This window comes from Orycteropus afer, unplaced genomic scaffold (assembly GCF_000298275.1).
Source record: "Orycteropus afer afer isolate SDZICR_OR568_19922 unplaced genomic scaffold, OryAfe1.0 scaffold00005, whole genome shotgun sequence".
Taxonomy (NCBI): Eukaryota; Metazoa; Chordata; class Mammalia; order Tubulidentata; family Orycteropodidae; genus Orycteropus; species Orycteropus afer.
The window spans coordinates 22,189,517-22,195,912 of NW_006921592.1; positions in this window are offsets into that span (position 1 = coordinate 22,189,517).

Here is a 6,396-nt window from a genome sequence, read left to right on the forward strand (position 1 = left end):
GAATGAACAAATCGGTCCTGGAAGAGTGCTCCTTGGAAGAGAGAACGGCTAGACTTTGCCTCAACTACTTTGGTCATACTGTCAGAAGGGACCGTTCTTTAAAGAAAAGGATGTCATGCTTGGCAAAGTGGAGGGTCAGCAAAAAAGGAGAAAGCCCTCAACAAGATGGATTGACACAGTTCCTGCCATGACAGGTTCAAGTACAGCAAGGATTGTGAGGATGCCGCATGATCATGTAGTGTTTTGTTCTGTCATACGTAGGGTCACTAGGAATTTGAGCTGACTTGATGGCACCTAACAACAACAACGATGACCAAAACTCATGTGCTCATAGTCTCTCTTAGCTATAAATTTCTTGTGTTGGTATGTCTGTAGCAATCCTAGATCCTGAATGTCTTTAAGGGTAAAAGACTAAAGTATTACTGGAAAGGACACTGATGTGGAGTAAATTACCTGGTATGGCTTTTCTAGCCATAAGTCTTTGTAAAGTCCATGGCGGAATTTGCCATTAGCAATTGAGGAACTCCTGATTGTTAAAGTTATCCCCCTGGGGTATTTCTGTTGAGAGTGGCACAAAGCAATGTTCTAGGAAGTTCACTCTCTCTCAGGTGCTTAGAATTCTGATGTTATGATTGGTTAGTTCGGCCACTCTGCCAGGCTCAAAAGGAGCCCTCCTAGAGGCAAAAGGAATCTCTCTGACTGCTGGCTGAGAAAGATAGGCTGCTGAGAGAAACATGCTCCTGAGAGACATGCACAGCTGAGAAGGAGACACTGAGAGACACGCATTGCTGAGAGAGACACTGAGAGACATGTATTGCTGGGAGAGAGACTGTGAGAGACTGTTGGCTGAGCATGTTCCTGAACTTCAATTGCAGCCTGTTGCTTCCCTAATAAACCCCATAATCTGTGAGGTCTGTGTGGCCACTGCAGTGAATTATCAAACCCAGCAGAAAGGTGGTGGGTGCTGCGGGAGGAACGGTTGGTGTCAGGGTTGATGAAAGGGCTGGAGGGAGGCAACATGTCTGGCCTCATGGGAATAGGGCTATTGATGGTGATTCTGTCTTCCTCTTGTGGGGTTAGAGGAAGTCAGAAGATGTGGCGCCCCTGCCCCTTTGGCAGGTACTAATCATAGTTCGAGACGGACAATCTTTTCTTCTTACACACTTTCCAGTATATTTTGTCTGGATTATTTTCAAGTTAATTTGGCAATCATAAGAAAGATCTGTATAGTAGCTTTCATTCTGGTTTCTTCTTCAGATGATCTCTTTCAGTTTTTAATAAATCATTTTACTAGACTTAACTTCACATTATGTATTCACTTTTAAAGATAAAGTAAATCTTTTACATTTTTCTTCAAGTATATTTTAAGAATAACTGGCATAGAAAGACTGGAAATATTCAATTCTATAAATAACAAAATTCTCTTCACAATTCTCTAAACTTAGTTGAATTGCCAAAACTTTTTTAGCTTTAGCAGAGTTTTCCAAAGACTTCAAATGTTCTTGGGATTGTACAGATTAAAGTAATTTCATACTTGTTTTTGAAAAGGTAAACATGATCACTTACATCTTGTAAAAATTTACATCTAACAGATAAAAAAAAGAAATTCATAAAGTTATGTCTCATAAAGGTATCTGTATTTTGAGTTCAATTTATTTTAGAATCAAAGTGTTTTTATATTTTATATCGGGGTTGATAATCACAAGGCACTTCCTATCATCTTCAAGCATCTGAAAGTCTGCTTTACAGGTGACTTGAATTGACTTTTTTGATCTATGCTGAGTATTTTCTTGTAAATTACAGAAACTGAAGCATGAGTTCCTTAATTTGAAACAAGTAATAATTTTATGAACTGTACTCATTGAAACAACTTTCTGAAGAGAAGACAGTATAAAATAAAGGAAATTTTCCTCAAAAATGTTTAAAAATGGGAAACAAAAACCAAACCAAACTCACTGCCACTGATTTGATTTCAACTCACGGTGACCCCCGTAGGGTTTCCAAGGCTATTAATTTTTATGGAAGCAGACTGCCTTATCTTTCTCCTGCAGAGTGGTGGGTGGGTTTGAGCCACTGACCTTTTGGTTAGCAGCCAAATGCCTTGAACACTGTGCCACCAGTTTCCTTTAAAAATGGGAAAGTAGCCATGAATTTCAATGTGACAAGAGTGAAGTCTGGAACCTCGCTTTTAGTACCTAGATAAATAGCCTTCTAGAAAATGTTTTCAAGTGGTATTGAATAACTAAGAAACAAGAAAATTGAGAATAATGACTTTACATTATATAATTTTACCATTCACAAGCTCTCTGATTCCCACAAAACCCTGTAAGAAATGTGAAGTCATTGTTTTAGATATAAGGTAACTGGTATTTAGTGAGTTCATGAGACTTGATTAAGGTCTCATAGCCAGACTCCCCATTAAATATGGATGATTGGCAAAAGCACTTCCACAAAATGCAAGTATGAAGGCACATATTCACAAAGATGAAGTGAATGGGTGAAGGAAAAATACCTATAATATTATTGAACATATAAGGCAAATGGATAAGGTACTTACTTATTAGAGCCAAGAAAGCTGATATGAGCCAGTGGTGGGGAAAACCAAGAAGCCACTCATTTTGTACCACAGAACCATCCAGAAGATTCAAACAGTGTTTCACTGCTATTTATAACGTTTTCACTGGCCAATTCTTTGAGAGGTAGATGGCCCCTTCCCTCTTCCAAGTCTGTCTTAGTCTGGATGCTCCACTGAAAACTCCACCACAGGTGACCCTGCTGGTATTTGAAATACTGGTGGCATAGCCTCCAGCCTCACAGCAACACGCAAGTCACCACAGTATGACAGACTGACAGGTGAGTGGTGCTCCAGAAGACGTAGGAACTGATAAAACCAGTTACTTCCAGAGGTGGATGTTAGGATGAGACTCAGATCAGGTAATCTGTTTAAAAAGCACCACCACCTGACATTTCTCTTCTATTCCATATGGCTTATGGCTGCCCCTCCTCAATCCTGTAGAGGATAAACCAGTAACCAGTTGCCATGGGGTCCATTCTGACTCATGATGACGTGGGTGACAGACTGGAACTGAACTCCATAGGGTTTTCAGTGGCTGATTTTTTGGAAGTAGATTGCCAGGACTTTCTTCTGAGATGCCTCTGGGTGGGTGGACTTGAACTTCAGCATTTCAGTTAACAGCCTAGGGCTTTAACGGTTTGCACCACCTACATTTCTCGTGTAGAAGACAAGAAACAGTAAAGAAGAGAATCTCTTGCAAGGAGGACTGGGGGTTGGGTAAGAAAGGAAGACTGGAATAGATGAGAGCAGGGGTATTTTATGAAAAAGGAGAATTAAGTGCAAATTTAATAATGGATATTGCGATTTTCCCTCCCCCACTTTCCAGCCTTCTTCCTTCTTTGTTCCAGATGACTGGCAGCTAGCTTAACCACCTTCAAACAGATCTTTGGAAAAGGATTGCTAAATTGCATGGCTCTGAGGGAGCCTTTCAAATATGCAATTTATGTAAATGACATCCCCCGTAGCTGTGCACTGCCTAACTTATGTAACCACACGTGAAGGTACTAGACCAGAACCATCTTCTCTGGGAAATTCAACTAGCCCAAAGCATAATACCTAAGATAATGGAGTCAGAGATTGACCAAATAAGTAGCCTGGCTAGATCACCCAACGTGAAGCTAACGTTTGGCGAGCTCTAACTATGGGCACATTGCCTGAGAGATTTGCTATTTGGAGCCCCGTGTTTCTATATGAAGCCAATAAATATAACAATAACTGACTGAAAGAAATCTCTCATATTAAAGACAGAAACAAAAGCAACTTTTAAAGAAAGTTCAAAAGAAATAAAGCATGCAGGAAGAAGAGAAAAAAATCACTAATATTGTCAGAGAGCTATTAAAAGACAATGCACACGTGGAAGACAAATGGTATTCTATTACAGTAAGAAACATTTCAAAAAGAAATAAAAAAGATTCCTTGGAAATTAAAAAGCATGATAGCAAAATGGAAAAAAAATCAATGGAAAGTTTAAAAGAGAAAGTTGAATAAATCTCTCAGGAAATAAAACCCAAACAAATAAATTTGCAATAGAGAAAACAACAAAATTGAAGGACCAGCCAGGAAATCTGGCATATGAATAGCAAGATTTCTAGAAGTTGAGGACAGAGGATAAAAGGGCGGGGGAATGATCAAATAAACAACTTAAGGAAATTCCCAAGAACTGAAAGATGTGAATTTCCAGACTCAAGAGATTATCAGTGCTCAGATGCAACGATGGCTCTCTCCTCATCCAGAGCAAAGAAGAATGAAGAAAACCAAATACGCATGGAAACAATTAGTCCAAGGGACTGGTACACCACGCGATCCTCAGCCTATACAACTAAGGGACCAGAAGAAGTAGATGGTGCCCGGCTACCATTGTCAACCACTAAGGGGGGATCTACGTAGGAGATCCTGGATAGAGTGGGAGAACAATGTGGAACAAAACTCAAAATCATTAGGAAAAAAAAAAGAGGGACCAGGTTTGCTGGCCTGATAGAGCCTGGTGGAACCACTGAGACTGTGGCCCCTAGCTGACCTTCAGGTCTGGAATTGAACCACTCCTGTGGCTTCCAGCCAAACAAAAGACAAGTATATGAGCTGAACATTTACACTAGGTAGATACAATCCTTAGAGAGAACAATTATGGGAGAATAGAGCGGATGTGTATGCACAGGGACATAGCTCAGTGGGGAGGAATTCATAGAGGGAAGGACACAGGGAAGAGGTAACTATGGGGCAGAAGTGAGAGGGGAGCTGTTGCATTGTGGTAAATTGCAGTCAATGTCATGAGACAAAGTATATGTGAACTGCTGTATGGAAAGTGAATTTCCTCTGTAAATGTTCACCCAAATCATCATAAAAGAAAAAAAAAACATAAAAATAAATTTGTTGTTGTTGTTGTTAAGTGCCATTGAGTCAGACCTGACTCATAGTGACCCTCCTTGGGTTTCTGAGGCGGTATCACTATGGAAATAGATTGCCCCATCTTCCTTCCGAGGAGTGGCTGGTGGGTTTGAACCGCCAGCCTTCTGGTTAGCAGTCAAGTGCCTTAGGCACTACGCCACCAGAGCTCCCTTGAAATAACTTTGGAGGAATAAAAAATTTAAAAGAGAAATGAAATCAAGATATCAATGGATATAGGAACTCATTATATCCAAAACCTGAAATAGGACAGAGAGGTATTTTAGGGTCTTCATTATTAATGCAAAAGATAAAAATTAAAGGAACCAACTATTTTGAAATTAGCAGGAGAGCCTGAGATGCATAAAGATAAAATATCAAATTCATGACAAAGAAAACCTATAGAAAGGATTAAGAACTAAAAAGGTAGGTTTTGAAAAAAATGAATAAATGGAAAAAAAATCTTACAAATAAGAAAAATTTCTTGCAAGCCTGATAAAGGGAGGGATAATAAAGATGAACAAGATCAGAACTCAGAAAGGAGGAATAATTACAGATGTGAGATTTAAAAAGATCCTAAAAGATTGGAAAATACTGTGTGTCTGCATGTTCTAGAATAGTTTGTTACCAATTTAGAAAGATATTTATAATGAATTTTGAAGGTTAAAAATAGAATACAAGATAGTATATGCAGTAAGAACTCATTTTTTAAATAAACAAAACAAAATAAAAGCATAAATATGCATGGGAATGAAAGGAAGGTCACCCTCCACATTATGAGCAAAAGATGTCTTTGAGCTTGAGGTTATGGGTGATTTTTATACTCTTTCTGCTTACACTTTTTTCCTATGAAATATATATTGGTTTTATAATAAGAATACACGTGATGGAAAATATTAGAAATGGACAATAGTGATGGTTAAACAACATGAATTGTATATGTGAAGAATGTGGAAATAGCAAATGTTTTGATATATACATATTTATTACTTCAGTGGAGTGAATTACTTACTATGGCCCTTGTAGCGATAGTCCTCCATTTTGTTATATGTTGTAAACCTTAGCCTCTATGCCTGTGATTATAGTCCCGTTTTGGAGTGAGTTGTCCATTATGTTAAGGAGGCAGAATTAGAGTGGGATGCATCTTCAGTCATTATCTTACTAGAGAGTGTGACTCAAGTTACCACCCTTATCCCAGTCACCACCCTAATTTGTACTGCCTTGCTTATATGCTCCTTTGAAGGTACGGTCTGCACCTGATATATATGAATGTTTTTGCAAAGTTCTCTCCCTCTTGTTCTGGATTCTGCATCTGGCTCATCATCTGACCTCTGGTTCTATACATATATGTATATGTATATAACATGTATCACGGGAGCTCTAGTAGCGTAGTGCCTAAGGCACTTGACTGCTAACCAGAAGGCTGGTGGTTCAAACCC